Raw genomic sequence first — 17796 nt, 5'->3', positions numbered from 1 at the left:
AGCCAAGACAGGATCACATTCCATGGCTAGTGTAAGCCAGAACCAGAACTCAAAAGTCAATTCTAACTCCAAGGCCAATGCTCTGTCCTCCTTGCTAGACACAGGAGCACCAAGCCTTCCCTTCATTTGCTGGTGATGCTTTGGACCCTGAGAGCTTGGAAACAGGAAAATGGAAAATCTAATTAGAAAGTGTTTTGAGCCCATACTATGCCCAAGTGTTTTATGTTCATTTTATTATGTAATGTCCCTATAGGTAGTTCATTAAACCAAAAAGTTACACAGACTTGGTGTCTGCCTTGCCCCTATTCTAAACGTCTATCATATGAGCCATTTACTACTCCCAACATTCCGATGAGATACTATTTGCATCCTATTTTGCAGATTCACCAACTGAGGCAGAGTCAAGTTACTTGCTCAAAGTTATGAAGGCGCAGCAGTGGGGCCAGAATTCAAACGCAAGCAGTCTGATGCCAGTCTGTGCTATTAACCCTACATGAGGGACTCATTATCCCCCCCTCATCTTGCACAAGAAGAACGGGGGGGGGGGGGCAGATGGTAAATACCCCACCCAAGTGAACATACTTGCTTTGAACCCAGTTCACCCGGCCTCATCACCTGGTGACTTTGAACCTGGCTCACCTGGCCTCATCACCCAGGCACTTATAGCCATGCTTTCCTGTTAGGGCCTGGCTAGCAGATATGTGCTCCCACACAGCACCACTGGCTTTGAGCAAATAACCAAACACGATCAGGAACCCACAACAGCGGACTAAGGAGGGAAGGACAAGAGGTAAGCAGAGGCAGTAAAGAGCAGAGAGCACAAGCCCAATCACCTGTTTCTACTGACTCTGATGAACACATACTGCGCGGTGGACACTTCTGGTCCAGCTTATATGTAACTATTTGTCTATGGCCAGGGGCTCCACCAGCTGAGTTCATTTGACAAATTAATGACCTTCTAAATCTTTTACCTCATCGTGAACAGAAAAAGAATCGCGGGGCACCCGGGGGACTCAGTCGATTAAATGTCCAACTTCAGCTCAGGTCATGATCTCATGGTTTGTTGAGTTTAAGGCCCGCATCCGGTGAGCACAAGCCCCACCCCACCCCCTTCAGGTGAGCCCTGCTTCTCTCTCTCCTTCTCTCTCTCTCTCTCTCTCTCTCTCTCTGCACCTTGCTCACTTCCACCCATTCTCTCTCCAAATAAATAAAGATTCCCCACAAGTATTTAAAAAATAAATAAAATGAAATGAAAAATAAAACAATATAGGGGCACTGGACTAGCTCAGTCAGTAAAGTATATGACTCTTGATCTCAGGGTTGCGAGTTCAAGCCCCACATTGGGTGTAGAGATTAATTTAGAAGCTAAAACTAAATAAATGCATACATACATACACACACACATAAATAGTAAAAATAAAATAAGATATTAATGCTTCCCGGTCTTACAAACGACTCCAATACCCACATGAAGGAATCCTTCAGTAAGTCTGGGGGGGTCACATAGATCATCACATACTTTACCCTCACAGCATATCTGTGGGATTCTCAAAAGCTTGTGGTCTCTGTTTCCTGGTCTTCTGTCAGGCTTCCAAGAACTCCCAAAGACGCCAGGGCCACCCACTTAGGAGCTGACACCTGAGAGGTGGGCTGCAGCTCAGAGAATCAATTTAACACACTCTTGCCCAGAGGCGGTCACCCCTGCAGACCCAGCAGCTGGGGCTTCCTTGCCTCACCATGAGCTACAGCTCATCATCATACTCACTGGAACTCGTTCATGCTGACACCCAGGCACGTTCTAGAAAGCAAGTTTTGGCAGGGGGGCTGAGGGAGACCCAGGTTATTAGACCCTCAGGGAAGGCCCAACATCACAGGACACTCACCCACCTCAACTTTGCAAGAAGCGGTGCCATAGTTGCAAAGCCTAGTGGAAAGCGCTAAAAATAAAGAGCCCTACAGACTCCCGACAGAGGCAATTTAAACTACAAACAATCTAGGGGCGCCTGGGTGGCTCAGTCAGTTAAGCGTCCGACTCCGGCTCAGGTCATTATCTCACAGTCTGTGACTTCGAGCCGCACACCAGGCTCTGTGCTGACAGCTCAGAGCCCGGAGCCTGCTTCGGATTCCGTGTCTGCCACTCCTCTGCTCACACTCGGTCTCTCTCTCTCAAAAATAAACATTAAAAAAAATTTTTTTTTTTAACTACAAACAATTCATTATTTAAGTAACAAACATGTGGGGCACCTGGGTGGCTCAGTCCATTAAGCGTCCGACTTGATTTTGGCTCAGGTCATGATCTCACGGTTCCTGATATCGAGCCCCAAGTCAGGCTCTGCATTGACAGTGCTGAGCCTACTTGAGATTCTCTCTTCCTCTCTCTCTCTCTCTCTCTCTCTCTCTCTCTCTCTCAATAAGTAAAATAAACATTAAAAAAAAATCTTAAGGGCACCTGGGTGGCTCAGTTAGTTGAGTATCCAACTCTTGATTTCAACTCAGGTCATGATCTCCTGTTTTGTGGGTTCGAGCCCTCCATCGGACTCTGTGCTGACAGCATGGAGCCTGCTTGGGATGCTCCCTCTCCCTCTCTATCTCTGCCCCTTTCCCCTCACACACACACACTCTCTCCCTCTATCTCTCAAAATAAATCAACAGGCTTTTAAAAATAAATAAGTAAAAAAATTATAGAAATGAAACGCCTCTTAAATCCTTCAGCCAGGTTTTTAGGGAGTCCTGTGTGGTGGAAAATAAAGAGAGGTCTTGAGGCCTGTCCTCAAAGGCTCCTTGGTCCCACTGGAAAGGGAAGAGAAAATGAAGGCAGATAAAACAATTAGGAGACAGTCACCAGGGTAATTATGGTCGGGGTTTGAGTTCCAAGGATGAGATTTCAGGAACCCAGAAAGAATGGTCCAGTCACCAGCTCTGGAGGCAGGCAGAGGAGGAAGCTGTAACAAAACATTCTCTTCTTTATCTCTAAGTGTATCTTCCCTATCAGCAAATGGATTTCCTTTCGGGCAGTTTAAGACCTTGTGGGTCAGGGCTACCTGCCCAGTCTAGGCCAGAAGGGAACAGAGGGAACAAATCAGGTCACCCAGCAGCCCCGCCCTTCTCCCCAGAAGTCCTTCCTCAAACACAGAGAGTCACAAGTCACTGCAAAGCGGCACACGCAGACACGTGTTTATGCACAGTAAGCCCGACACCTCCAACCTGGCCATCTTCCTCCTCCAGCTCCAGAGAAAGGCTGGGTCGTGCCCCTTCCTTCTCAGAGGAACGTCCACAAGAGACAATGCAAAATGCTCTCACAGGCAAGATCCAAACCTTCTGTGACCGCCACCACCCCCCCAATCAGTCTCCATCATGACCATCACATGGTTTACTGGCCGCGATCACTGCTTTTGTAAATTCCCTGCAAACGTTTATTTACTCTAGCACGTCGGAAGGCAAGAGGATAACTTGGCGTTCAAACAACCACATCAGGAAACTCACAAGTGAACTTAGGTCCTGTCCAAGCACGAGCACGGCAGGACCGGATGCATCCTTGCTCTCGTGGCTCTCGTCCACTGTTCAGTGCCACCTTCCAGGACAACCTCACCTGGGAGGGTCTCCTCTGAACTCATACCGAAAAGGTCTTGAACATGACCTGCACTTACTTCAAGGATGGCGAATGGTTATCCAGCGGAAGTTCCCTGCTGAGCAAAGTTCTCCATCTAGAATACCTCCTCAACCCTATGGTTGCCATTTAACAGATAAGGAAATGGCAGCTAAGAAATGAAGCAAGGTGGTCAAGATTGCCCAGAGACTTGAACAGAGAGATCTAACACCAAAAACCAGCTCTTCACCCTCAAGGCAATCGTGTCTCCCATCACTAGGTTTAGTTTTTCAAACTGGCCAATGGAAGTCAGTGCAGAGCACTACAAGCATATTTGTATGATTATGGTGATCCTAGGAAGAAGCAAGGCCACAAAGGCTGAGGCAGATCTATAAACCTATAAACCAAGGGGTGCCCCTGAGACCAACTGCACGTGCCCTCCCGGTGGACTTACACCCACCCAGAAGCAAGGTGCCTTCCGATCCACACCAAGCAGGCGCCTGCCCCCACCAGCTGGCCAGCCATGCTTCCAGTGCTCAGAACCAACCTCCAAGATCCCGGCCCCCTGGCCACACCAGGGGTACACAGCCAAAGGAAACGTAAGCAGAGGGCAAGTGATTTGAGGAACACACTTCTTTCTTATCTGCTCACCCTTCAGGCCAACCCTTACAAACACAGAGGATAGTGGTACTGGCTTGATTCCTATGTAATACATTTAGGGGTTAAAAAAAATAAATGATTACTACTAACTATCAAGAACAAGAAACAGGACTTAACAGTTCTGGCTCCAAGTCAATCACAGCGCCACTGACTTACGCCCCACGGAGCACACTACCATGGCTAATTGCTCTCCAGATGGCGGCTTGTACTTTTCCAGGCGGAATCTCATCTCCCCAAGCCTTGCCTCACCTTTCTACGGCTCTTTGTGTTTTCCCAACGTCCTCGATGTGTGCAGAGGGCTTTGCAACACCTCTGAATTTACGGCCACCTACAGATTTAATTAGCAGACTGTTTACTTCCCCCTTCACTCTTTGGAATATCTTAAGTAAAACCAGGCCTCCATTGAGCCCATGGGTACTCCACCCTGGGCCTCCATCCAATCAGCTCCCAGTGGAACAGTGTTTGCCCAGCTCCAGCCCCGGGCCTGGCCCTTGTCCAAGGCAAGTCTGTGCTGAGCCAGCCACTGGGTACCACGTGAGGGCCCTCCACCCCCAGGGCCACCTGTGTGAGGAGACTGTGCCCAAGGAAGGGCAGAGGTGGTCAAAGAAAACACTAAAGTGACACTCAGTTAAGGCCAGGCTTTATTAGAAAAAGAAAGGGCACGGACCCGCCAGTTAAACACACATTCTTCAGGACTTCTCTATGTAACCCATACCTTAGAGGGAAAAAGAAATTAATAAAAAGCAGTAACAAAATGGAGGGAAGCTGAGAGCATAGATGAAATGGAGAAAGCAGGGCCAGAAGGGAAAGGAGGGCAGGAGGGGAGGAAAGAGGATGGTCTGGTTTTGGGTTTTTTTTATTAGCCACTAACTGTATCAACTAACAAACACCAAGTGACAGTGCGTATTATGTGCAACAACACAGGAGTTTTGTTTGTTGGTGTGTTTAAGTCATCTCTACACCCAACGTGGGGCTCAAACTCACAACCCCAAGATCAAGAGTCGCAGGCTCCACCGACTGAGCCCGCCAGGCGCCCCAACAATACAGGAGTTTAGAAAAAGGAAACAAGATCTCTCATGGCAAGGATTTTGGCATCCATCGGGAGAAACAAATCAGCAACCAGCAGCAAGGGAAACAAACGCGAAACCGACAGCAAGCCTGGCGAACAGGCCTATCATTCATTCTCCTGCAGAGCCCTTTAATGATGCTAGGGCTAACGCATTACTCTGGCCAAGGAGCAAGAGTAGAGGTTTCACGGAAACCTCCCTCTGGACCAACTAAACCAGGCTCGGTCTCAGATGCCCCCATCCAAACAGCCCAGCACTGACGCATTATTATGGAGACGACAAACCAGCATATGAAACCTCACCTTGATACGGGATGTCTCCTCTCCTTCACTATGCTACAGCTTACACACTCCTGATTCATTTTTCCTAAACTCTCGTGGGGGACTACTCTCATTTCTTTATTCTTAAGCTTTTAAAGGGGAGTCAAACAATGAAATTTGGGGCCCTATGATTACTCATAGTAGGTGCTGATACCATGTCTACCCGATCGTCCAACTTTGCCTAAATTAATTTTGCTGCAGAGAAAATCCTTCTGTCTTTCCAATGAGCTAGTTAGGAAAACTCGTTGTTTCAGAAGTGGCTCCCCCCTGTTTGTCATTTTCCCCAAACCCTGGCTTCCAACATGCTTTGCAAGGCCCGTCAGAGCTAAGAGATTCCTAAAATAAGAGATAACTCACCCACTCTTGCAAGTTACCCCAGGAAAATAAGTAGGCGGTCACTGTCCAGAGCAAGGCTGTCCAATAAAAACATCACTTCAAATTTTGTAGTAGCTACATTTAAAAAAAAGTAAAAAAAAAAAAAAAAAAGTAAAATTAAATACAATAACCAATATTATTCAACCCAATATATCATAAATATTATTTCAACATATAATCCATACAAAAGTTATTGAGGGGCACCTGGCTGGCTCAGTCAGTGGAGCACGTAGCTCTTGATCTCACGGTGGTGAGTTCGAGTCCCACACTGGGCACAGAGATTGCTTACATAAAAAAATTAAAAGCAAAGAAGAATTTCTACTTTTTTTTTAAAAATGTTAATGTTTATTTATTTTTGAGAGAGAAAGAGAGAGAGAGAGAAAAAATGTGAGCGGGGGAGGGTCAGACAGAGAGGAGACACAGAATCCGAGGCAGGCTCCAGGCTCCGAGCTGTCAGCACACAGCCCGACGCAGGACTTGAACTCACCAACGGTGAGATCATGACCTGAGCTGAAGTCCAACATTCAGCCGACTGAGCCACCCAGGAGCCCCAAGAATTTCTACCTTAAAAAAAATTTTTTTTGAGAAGCAGTTGAGATTTTTCTTATTAAGTCTTTGAAATCTGATCTGTAGTTCACATGTCCAACACATCCTAATTCAGACATTTCAAGGGCTCGGCAGCCATGTGGCTGGCGGTCACCAGAGTGGGCAGTAGAGCTAGAGACCCTCTGACTATACATGTAGCCAGGAGGAAACGAGGCTCGATACAGAACTTCTGAAGTGTGAGGGATTCCTGAGATTCTAAATGCCCAATTCCAGGACATGCTAAGCTTTCCTTTTCACAGCCCTTTCAAGGGACAAAGATGCCCTCCAGTCTTTTGGAAAGAACTGCCTGGAATCGGGAGAACCTCTCCAGGGTCCTGAGTTTTAGGTCCAAAACCAACACCCTCAATATGATGGAAAACACAAAATATTACCTCCTAAGTAAAAAAAAAAAAAAAAAAAAAAAAAAAAAAAACATGCTAGGGGCTTACACAAAATGTGTCCAAACTCACTAGTAACATCTAAGCCCCCTACACTCTGGCCAGGGGATGCTGTCTTTTGTGGAGCCCCACGCCTTATTAGAAAGTCATTAAAAAATAAATAGATAAATAAATAAATGGTCATTAAATCTCAGTGCCTGCACTGAGAGAGCAGACATCTTTAACTATAGGAAACTGAGTCCCTGCGTCCATGACCTGCCCTGTTCCAAGTTCCAGGATAAACCAAAGAATCCAAAATCAGCACTTCAGAATCTTCACTTCTGCCTGCCCATCACTGAGTCTCCAGCACCCCACGAGCCCTAAAGGAATCATCATTGTTAGCGTATCTGCCGTGTTTGACAGTTTTTACTCAGGGTCTTTGTTGCTCTAAGTTGATCCGGGAAGTTCTCGCTAACCCAATTTTTTCTCATATCACCTTAGAAGAAAGTTATTTCAACACTCTGATTAAAATTCATGAAAGGTATCGAAATTGAGCTTTGTGAAGCTGAGTGGGAAAATGACCCCATTTGCTTAGTGGGAAAATGACCCCATTTGAGGCACTGTGGATTGGGTAATAAGTGTGCCCACTCCCCACCCCTCCCCCCTCTCCCCAGAGACCCCTGGCTATCAGATCCCATGGGAGCTCTGGGATCATGGCAGGTCCGTTTTTTTGCTTAATGTTTATTCATTTTTGAGAGAGAAAGAGAGCACACAAGCCGGGGAGGGACAGAGAGAGGGAGGGGGGACACAGGATCTGATGCAGGTTCTGTCCTGACAGCAGAGAGCCTGATGCGGGGCTAGAACTCGTGAACTGTGAGATCATGACCTGAGCTGAAATCGGATGCTTAACTGACTGAGCCACTCAGGTGCCCACAGCAGGTCCCTTTAACTGTCAAGTCAGCCTGACGGCTGCTTCTCCACCCAAGTCTTTTTTCCCTTCCTATTGCCCTGATCTCTTTTAGGGTTCAGGCTCTCCACACGTCCCCATGGGACCACAACAGCCACCAGACAAGCATTTGCAGCTGACAGGAGAGTCTGAGGTCCAGCCCGGGCACATCCCCGTACTTGGGAAGACACTCAGGTCATTACTTATTCTCTTCCGAGCAAGCAAGGGCTTCCAGAACAGAATCTAGAATGGACCTGCCCTCAAGACCTCCTGGGGCCCCAATGAAAAGAGACACACGAACGGATTAAAAGAAGACAACGGGTGATTATGGCAGCAGAGAGGATCTTGGAAAGCTTTCAAGAGATAACGGTGCCTGCACTGAACCTTAAAAAGTAAGCAAGAATAGACCCGAAGGGGAGAAAATGATACTCAGAAGTTTGGGGCCAACAATTTTTGAGCTTCTTACTGGGTGCCAAGCCCATTGGAAACATCTACAGGAATTAACTCATTTACTCCTCACGACAGCCCTAGCAGGCGGGTACTACTGTTATCCCCGTTTGACAGATAAGAAAACTGAGGCATAGAGCAAGGTCATTCTGTGAATAAGTGGACAAGCAGACCGTGCAAACCGAGCACTGCAACCACGACAGCCCTGCAGCTGCACATGTGGGAGCATGTTATGTTTGTGGACTTGTGAGTGGAGGTTGTAACGTGGACCACGTTGGCGGCCAGGAAGGTAGTTTAAATGCAAGAACTTCCGAGCAGAGTAACGAGGACAGTCGAGGACCACTGGAGCCCAGAAGAGCCAGCTACGTACATCAAATTCAAAGTCACATCTGGCACTCTTCAATCCAGACTCAGCCACCCCGTTGGTAGCTGCCAATCTGTGTCCACTTCGGGGTTGAGTCAGCAAGGCTGGGGCGAGCAAGAGGTGAGGCGGAAGGGGCAGAGCAGTGGGCACCTGAGTGGCTCCGTCAGTTAAGAGTCCAACTCTTGATTTCAGCTCAGGTCATAATCCCAGGGTTGTGGGATCAAGCCCCACATCAGGCTCCAAGCGGAGCGTGGAGCTTACTTAAGATTCTCTCTCCCTCTCTCTCTCTCTGTCCCTCTCCCGCTTGCACGCACGCATGCTCTCTCTCAAAATATAAACTTAAAGGAAAGAAAAAAAAAGAAGGGGCAGAACAGGGCACATACGCCAGATCAAGAAGCTTGGGCTTCACCCAATGAATAATGGGGAAAACTCAGGTTGTAAACCAGGACTGACGTGATCAGACATATGTTAAGACGGATGGCTGACCTCCATGGAGAAGATGCAGCGACAGGGAGGAGGCGGTGATATGCAGCCAGGAGAGAGGGTAAGTAGAGCGTATCAGTCAGCGGGAGCTGCTGTAACAAAGCAACACACACCAAATGATGTCAAAGACTGGAAATGTGGGTACCGTTCTGGAGACAAGTCTGAAACAAAGGTGTGGGCAGGGCTGTGCTCCAACTGGAGGCTCCAGGGAGGGCCCCTTCCCCATCTCGTCCACCTTCTGGTGGCTCCTGCAATCACAGCTTGGAGGCACATCATCTCAATTTCTGCCTGCATCACTCCAGCCCCCTCCCATCGTGTCATGTCTCTGAATCTGAGTCCTCAGGTTTCGGGCCCAGCTGACTCCCACATGACCTCTTCTTAATAAACTGCATCTGCCAAGACCCTGCTTCCAAGCCAGGTCACATCCCGAGGTCCTAGCAGACATGAGTTTGGGGGACACCACCCAACTCACTACATAAGACCAGTGGCAGGGATAGTAGGACTGAATGGGGAGATGAAGGGACATTGTAGAGGAAGGTGTAGAGAAGCAAGGATGGGATGCTGTCTTCCTGGAGAGTGCAAAAATCAGAATACACACCTTTACTTACATAAAGTGATACAGCGAGGATTCACAAGAGACCAAGAAAAGTAGTTACCTTCGTGTATACTTTATCAGAGCATCTATCGGAAACCACGGAAAGGCAGAAACGCAAAGCGTATCCAAAACACGGGATGAAAAATCATTATCCTTATTGATTACCATGATTATCAAGGGTGAAGCTCAAGCCGTGGTGTTACAAGTCAGGCCTGGGGCTGCCTTTCGGGGCGTTCTCACAGGAAGGGACCACAGGAAGGTTCTGAGTTCTCAGCAGGTTCTGGATCTGAGAGCCGCTTACACGGGTATGTCGTTTGTAAGACTCCATCCAATCAGACGCTTCCAATAATGCATGCTTTTCTGTATGTGTGTTGTGTTGCCATTTCACTAAATAAGCACGTATATACACAAATGTTGATAGCCAGCTTCCTCTCTGCAAAACGCGGGTGAGATCCCCCCACGTCTACAGCGAAGCTCTCCTCGCCGACAATACCGATAATTCTAAGGGTGATGACACAGGATGCAGGTGCCATGCAAATGTAACGTCATGGGATTTCACGGAACAAAGTCCATGTGACACGCTCTAAGAGATCATCTTTTTTTCCCAAAAGAAACGTGCATATCACAACGTTTTGATTAGTGCTGCCTTTGTTTCGAGAGAGATTTGGCCTCCACTGTCACAGCCTGAAATTTTAGCTGCAAGCAGGAAGGGGGGAGGGGGTCCCGGAAAGATTTCTATGCTTTTCTTAACTGAAACGAAACACCAAAAATGGATTTTCCACAAGAAGTGACAGGGGGAGGAGGCTCGCAGCCTGCATACGTCGAACCCGGCACGGCCGCTCGAGGCAGCCACCTAGCAGGCCTCCCGGAATGGAAACACCAGATTTAAACAGGTGTCATAACAATAAAAGGGCCCATAAATGGGAAACCCAGAAGGCCTCGCAGAGCGGGACAGCTGGTGCGAGAGTGAGGGTTACAGACCTAAGTGGTCCCCAGACTTCCGGAGCCTGCTGAACGTCGCCTCACACACACTTAAACATCCATTTGCCTTCAGGAGCACACACACACCACATATATAAAACCTCTCAACAGGAAATTTCTGCCATTCTTAAACGGCCTTGCCTAAATAAAATACCTTTGACAGACTGCTCCGAGCCATTGGATGTGTTAAACGAGAGGAGAAAAGAGAATGGGTTGGTTATTCCACAATAAACAGTCTGCTCGGGTGCATAGGGTCACGTGGGCAGACTGGACTGCCCAGTAGAGGGGTATAAATGCGAAGGGGGTGGGTAATGTAGTGGCCTTGAAGGGGGGGGGGGGAATCGACAATCTCAGCCCCCCCAGAGCCACCCCAGTGCTGTCATCAGCTGATGAGCGTAGTTTTCGGGGATCCACAAAACCCACACCACAGGGCTTTGCTCATGCCATCTGCTGGCTCGCTTCCCCACTTTCTCATCTGTAAAATGGGAAAACAATACCCATCTGCAGAGATTTTTTTTTTTAATGGTAAAGTGTAAAGATCCCAGCACAAAGAAAAGGATCTATATGCTAGTCAGCATAGGGGCACCTGGGTGGCTCAGTCGGTTAAGCGTCTGACTCTTGACTTCGGCTCAGGTCACCATCTCATGGTTCGTGAGTTCAAGCCCCTCATCGGGCTCCGCGCTGACAGCGGGAAGCCTGCTTGGGATTCTGTCTGCGTCTCTCTCTGTCCCTCACCTGTTTGCTCTCTTTTTCTTTCTCAGAATAAATAAAAAAAAAAAACTTCTGGGGTGCCTGAGTGGCTCAGTCAGTTATGTGTTCAACTCGATATTGGCTCAGGTCATGATCTCACGGTTTGCAAGATCAAGCCCCATGTCGGGTTCCACACCGAGTATGGAGTCTGCTTAGGATTCTCTTTCTCCCTCTCTCTCTACCCCTCCCCAACTAGAGCTGTCTCTCTCAAAATAAATAAACATTTTAAAAAGAAAAAAAAAGAAAGAAAGAAAGAAAAAACTTAAAGAGAAAAGGTAGCCAAGCATAATGGTCATAGTCATAAAAGTCATTTATATAATTAATTACTTACTTTATTAAAAAATGGCTACTCATTCTTTACCCAGAAGAGAGTATAAACTGAAGGACGGCCTTTGACCTGCAAGTCCCATTAATTCCCCCAGAAAAGCTCAATAAGAAAAGCACAGAAGGGGCTGCAGGAAGACACTGATGAAAAGGGGCAGGAAAGTGGGGATAAAACTACATTACCTTCCTGGACTAGTTTTCAAGGGCTGTCATAACAAAACACCACAAACTGAGTGGCTTCAACAGAAATTTGGCAGATGGGTCTCTTCCGAGGCCTCGCTCCTTGGCTGGCCGACGGCTGCCTTCGCACTCCACCCTCGCGTGGTCTTCCCTCTGCACTCAAGCATCATGGCGCCTCCTTGCGTGTCCACATTCCCTCTTCTTCATAAGGACACGACTCATACTGGATTAGGTCCACCGTAATAGCCTCATTCTAACTTAGTCACCTCCTTAAAAACCTGGTCTCCAAATTCAGTCAAATTCTAAGGCACAGGGCTTAGGACTTCAACATGAATTGTTGGGGGGGCGGGATACGATTCAGCCCATTTGACTTGTCTACACTGAAATTTGCCCGTGTTGAATCGGGTGTTCACAGAACAAAAGAATCCACGTGCTACAAAGGACAGATGAAGGAGCAGAGTCTGGCCTGAAAAGAGCTACTGGAGTAAGATGGGGGAGGCATGACAGCCGACAGTAAGTGGTTACAGGTTGGGGGGTTGACTTACTCCCTCGACCCGGGACAGCGGGGGGCACGTGGGGGGCAGAAGAATGGCCATCACTGGAAGTTTCAGGGAGGCAACCTCCATTCCCTGCAGTAAACAACTTTGTAACAATTCACTTGCTCAGCCAAGCTCAAGGCTGTCCAGGCTCTTTTGATGGACTTTTGTGCCTTCCTTTGGGGCTTAACAAAGGCCAGCCCACCTTGTATCCATGTCACCCCTACAACCTGGGAGCACGCACTGCTCCGACATCACTCCACAGAGGGATCAGATAAGGTCAGCCTCAGAGAGGGAAGTGGCTTGACCAAGGTCAACTAGCTAATCGGGAGTCGGCACAGGAGATGGAACCCGGACTCTCTGATGCAGGGTGTCTGTTCTTCCCTTGGCTCCATAAGGGAAACCACAACAAAGGCTCAGGTAACATTCTTCAGCCACGGTGTCACAGACAAGATTCGTGGGTTGGAGAGCCTTATCAATCCTTCCGACTCTAAAATCCCAAACCAGAGGCAACCATAGCAGAAGGCCAGGAAATAGCGGGGAGAGACTCTCAAAGGTGACGTCAGCTTCCTCAAAGCCAACCGCAATCCAACTGTATGACATTCTAGATAAGGCTAAACTATGGAGACAGTAAAAGATCAGTGGTTACCAGGGGCAAAGGAGGAGGGAGAAACGTATAGACAGAGCACAGAGGATTTTTAGGGCAGTGGAACTATTCTGTACTATATTTTAATGGGAGATACACATCATTGGACATGTTTGGACACATTTGTCCAAACCCAGAATCTACAACACCAAGAGTGAACTTGGATATGAACTATGGACTCTGGGTAACAATCATGCATCAATGTAGGGTCATCAAATGTAACAAATGTACACTCCAGGGGGGATGTTGATAACAAGGGAGACTGTGTATGTGTGGGGACAGGAGGGATACAGAAACTCTCTCTGAACTTTCTGCTCAATTTTAATGTGAACCTAAAACTGCTCTAAAACATAATAAACTCTAGGGGTGCCTGAGTGGCTCAGTTGGTTGAGCGTCTGATTTCAGCTCACATCATGATCTCCCCGGTTCGTGAGTTAGAGCCCTGCACTGGGCTCTGTGCTGACAGCTCGGGGCCCGGAGCCCGCTGCAGATTCTGTGTCTCCCTCTCTCTCTGCCCCTCCCCCACTCATGCCTCCTCTCTCAAAATAAATGAACTTTAAAAAAATAAAAATAAACAAAGTCTATAAACGAACAACAAAACCCAGCCAACAACAGGTCACCTACAGCCATTTCGCCAGCTGGTGCATCGGAACTCTTAGGGATGCCTCCCATTCCCCTTTTACACTTTTGGTTCGTCAAATCAGATGCAGGATGCTGGAAGCTAGAAAGACCTTCAGGAATGACTGGCTTCAACCTCAAGGTCTCACAGATGAGGAATCCAAAGGAAGTTGTTCCTTGTTTTATTCCATTGATTTGTTTTGTTACGGGGTACGTTAAGGAATTAAAAGACAAGCCAACGGCAGTGTTTTCTAAAACTTTAAAACAATGTTCAAACAATAAACCCAAAAAGTTCAGTCTACCTGAAAGCAAAGAAAGAGAGAGAGATTCAATTAAGAGTAACAAAATAGGAGCGCCTGGGTGGCTCAGTCAGTTTGGTATCTGACTTCAGCTCAGGCCATGATCTCACAGTTGGTGAGTTTGAGCCCCGCGTCGGGCTCTGTGCTGACAGCTCAGAGCCTGGAGCCTGTTTCGGATTCTGTGTCTCCTTCTCTCTCTGCCCCTCCCCCGCTCACACTCTGTCTCTGTCTCTCAAAAAATAAATAAATGTTAAAAAAAAATTAAAAACAAAAAAACAGCAACAGAATAAATGATTAAGACCCAGCGCTGTTGTGAGACTCATCTAGATGAACAGATCAAGACTTCTGGAAGGCAGTTTGGCAATGCAAATTAACAGCCTTTTTTTTTTTAATGCCATATTTAATACAGATACCACATCCTGGGAATTTATCCTGAAAAAAATAAGTTTTAAAAAAGAAAGAAAAAAAAGGCAATACAGACATAAAGAACGTCAAAAAAAATTTTTTTAACAGCGGCAAAAAAAAAAAACCCCACAAGATAAATATTCAAGTATACGAGAATGGTTAAGTAAATGATGAGCTCGCTGGAATGTGCGATCGTCGTAAATGACAAGTTGGGGGCCAATGCAGCCAGAATGCACATGTTGACACTGCGATGTTACGTGAAAAGAAACAAAACACAAAGCTGTATCTAGGCAGGAGTTACAAATATGTTGAAAGGACATGACAATTAATTACAGATAAGAAGGAACAGAGAAAACCAAAAGCAATCAACATGTTCCTACAGTAGGAATGTGGGAGAATGCCCCCTTTTAAATGCACTTGATTGTTCTTAATAATCCTGCAGTAAAGAAAACTCCATTTTAAAGACTAAGCTGATATGTTTGCAACTCAAAGTCCCTTTTAGAAGCCACATGTTTGCTCAGCTCTACCTGCAGCCCCTGCCCAGTAAAGCAGTTTGAGAATACCAAAGCAGAGGCCTGGACCCTTATCAGAACTCGATCCGCAGCGTGTTCCCTTTCCCTGGAACCAGCCGCCTGCCTCTGTCCCTCAGTGGATATTTGCAATGAGGGCTATGCCCTCAACCCTACACCCACCACGTGCCGCGAACCACACTCCAAGGCACCCCCTCCATGAACATCCCCTTTCCATTCTGTCTCCCTCTCTGCTTGGCCTGTTGGGTAGTCCTACCTCCAGGCAAAAGTGGATTCTCCTAAGACCACACACCTCAGCCCCTCTCTGTTTTCCCTGCCCCTATCCCTCACCACCCCTCAGAACTTCCATGATGTTCTACGCATACTTTCAGCATCCAGACACAAATTCTTCCCCATCCATCCGCAGGCTGGGTCCTTGGTGACCCGGCCCCAAGCCTCGGCGACCCTTAACTAAGCCCAGGTCCCCAAGAGCTCACCTTGGAATCAAAGGCATACTGGCACGATGGACTTAGATTCTTTTGTTTGCGTGTCTCCTAGTTTCTCTTTCTCTTCTGGTTCCAAACTGCGTACCTGGCTGCTTGCTCACTGCTGTGGACTGAATGTCTGTGTCCTCCAAAATTTCAGGTGGTGAAGCCCTCATCACTAGTGGGATGGTGTTTGGAGGCTGGGTCTTTGAGAGATGGGTTTTGGTAAGATCACGAGGGTAGAGCCCCTTGATGGAACTGATTAAAAAGAAGAAGAAAAGAAAAGAAACGTGGGATCTCTGAGTGTGCAGGCACCGAGGAAAGGCCACAGTATAAGATGAAGGCGACAGAACCAGGAGAAGAGCCCACGCTGAGAATCCAACCAGGAGGTCACCCTGATCTCAGGACTTCCAGTCTCTAGACCGCCAGAAACAAAAGTCTGCTGTCTGACCCACCCAGCCTATGACATTTCCTTAGGTAGCAGCCTCGATGTGGACACAAACCCACCCACCCTTCCCCTCAGAGTGCATGCTGCCTCATTCATTTTGACTCCTGTGACAGCATCAGACTCATCCTGGCCAAAGACTGCTCACCGGCAACGAAGACACCTCCCTCTTGCCAGCGGGTCCTGGCAGAATTTGCCTGTGTGTCTCTAGTCTCTCCTGAGTACAGCCCTTTCTTGCTTTGGGCTTATCTCTTAGCTGTCCTCCAAAGACTGCCCTCTTGGCAATGACCCATGCACCATGCGTACAGACTGACTGCTGATGTCGTAAATCAGGGCAAACACAGATCAAGCTTCTGTGTGGTGAAGCTGTGGGAAAGCAAGATCAATTCAAAGAGTTTGGACTCCAAGAAGAGTTCACTGAGACACAAGAAGAGGTAGATGGGACAAGCAAAAATGGGAATAGTCCTGGGGCGCCTGGGTGGCTCAGTCAGTTAAGCGTCTGACTTCAGCTCAGGTCAGGATCTCACAGCTTGTGAGTTCAAGCCCCACACAGGGCTCGGTGCTGACAGCTCAGGGCCTGAAGCCTGCTTCAGATTCCTCGTCTCCCTCTCTCTGCCCTTCTCTCTCTCTCTCTCTTACTCTCTCTTTCTTTCTGTCTCTCAAAAATAAATAGTCCAGATCTAGAGACCATGTGAGCAAAAAACAAAAAGGAAGAGAAGGAAGGAACGTAGAAAACAGGATACAACCCAAAGCAAAAGGGATTTCTGTTTCACTGGCTCAAAGTATTTGAAAAAAGAGTCCTGGGAGATGAAATGCAGAATGCAGGGCTGGGACCAAAGGGCCTTTGAAAGTTTAAACTCATGGTGACATAAGGGTATCGGCCTGGCTCTATCTGTACAGCAAGTGACTCTTGATTTTCGGGTCATGAGTTCAAGCCCCACGTTGGGCATAGAACCTACTTAAAAAAAAAAACAAAACAGGGGCGCCTACACGGCTCAGTTGGTTAAGCATCCGAATTGGCTCAGGTCATGATCTTGTAGTTTGTGGGTTCGAGCCTCGCGTGGGACTCCGTGCTGACTGCTCACAGCCTGGAGCCTGCTTTAGATTCTATGTCTCCCTCTCTCTCTGCTCCTCCCCTGCTTGCACTCTGTCTCGCTCTCTCAAAAATAAACATTAAAAAAATAATTTAAAAAATAAAAATTAAAAAATTAAAAAGACAAAAGCAAAAAGCCACAATAAAAAAAAATAGTAATAAATTCATGATGACATTATCAGCTTTAGGAAAATCATATCTCCTAGCAGTAAGTACACATCCACATTGCAAGTCCCTACCTGCTTTAAACAGGCCATGTAATGGAGTGGTGCTTGGGTGCTCTTGTGGGTTAAAATGTGTCCCCCCCAAAAAAGGACATGTCTAGCACCTATGAATAAGACCTTATTTGGAAATCGAGTCTTTGCAGATGTAACCAAGTTTAGGTCATAAAGGATGAGGATGGGCCCTACACCCGATAGCTGGTGTCTTTATAAGAGAGAGAAGGAGATTTTTTTTTTTTAATTTAAATCCACGGTAGTTAACATACAGCTACATACAGTTATACATATACAGCTAACATATACATATACAGTTATATATACATATACAGTTAACATACAGTAATAATGATTTCAGGTGTAGAATTTAGTGATTCATCACGTACATATAACCAGTGCTCATCCCAACAAGTGCCCTCCTTAATGCCCATCACCCACTTGGCCCATCCCTTCACCCAAACCCTCCAGAAAACCCTTAGTTTGTTCTCTGTATTTAAGAGTC

General features: G+C 47.1%; 1 protein-coding gene across 8 annotated transcripts in view; it reads right to left on the bottom strand.

Moving 5' to 3' along the window:
- Positions 1-17796, bottom strand: part of TIAM1 (TIAM Rac1 associated GEF 1) — a 399670-nt gene that overhangs the window by 366045 nt on the left and 15829 nt on the right. For 6 of the 8 annotated variants that reach the window (XM_045036687.1, XM_045036692.1, XM_045036693.1 and 3 more), the window contains 2 exons: positions 15551-15796; positions 5991-6083 (listed from right to left, as the gene is read on the bottom strand). The exons of 1 other annotated variant lie outside the window; for it this stretch is intronic. The gene's annotated coding sequence lies outside the window, so the exon portion shown is untranslated. The remainder of the gene's footprint in view (positions 1-5990; positions 6084-15550; positions 15797-17796) is intronic. One more of the 8 variants, XM_045036688.1, reaches the window with a different exon arrangement.

The sequence above is a fragment of the Felis catus genome, chromosome C2, assembly GCF_018350175.1.
Source record: "Felis catus isolate Fca126 chromosome C2, F.catus_Fca126_mat1.0, whole genome shotgun sequence".
Lineage (NCBI taxonomy): Eukaryota > Metazoa > Chordata > Mammalia > Carnivora > Felidae > Felis > Felis catus.
Note: the sequence above shows the minus strand (reverse complement) of the source record. Positions and strands in the feature narration are given on the sequence as shown.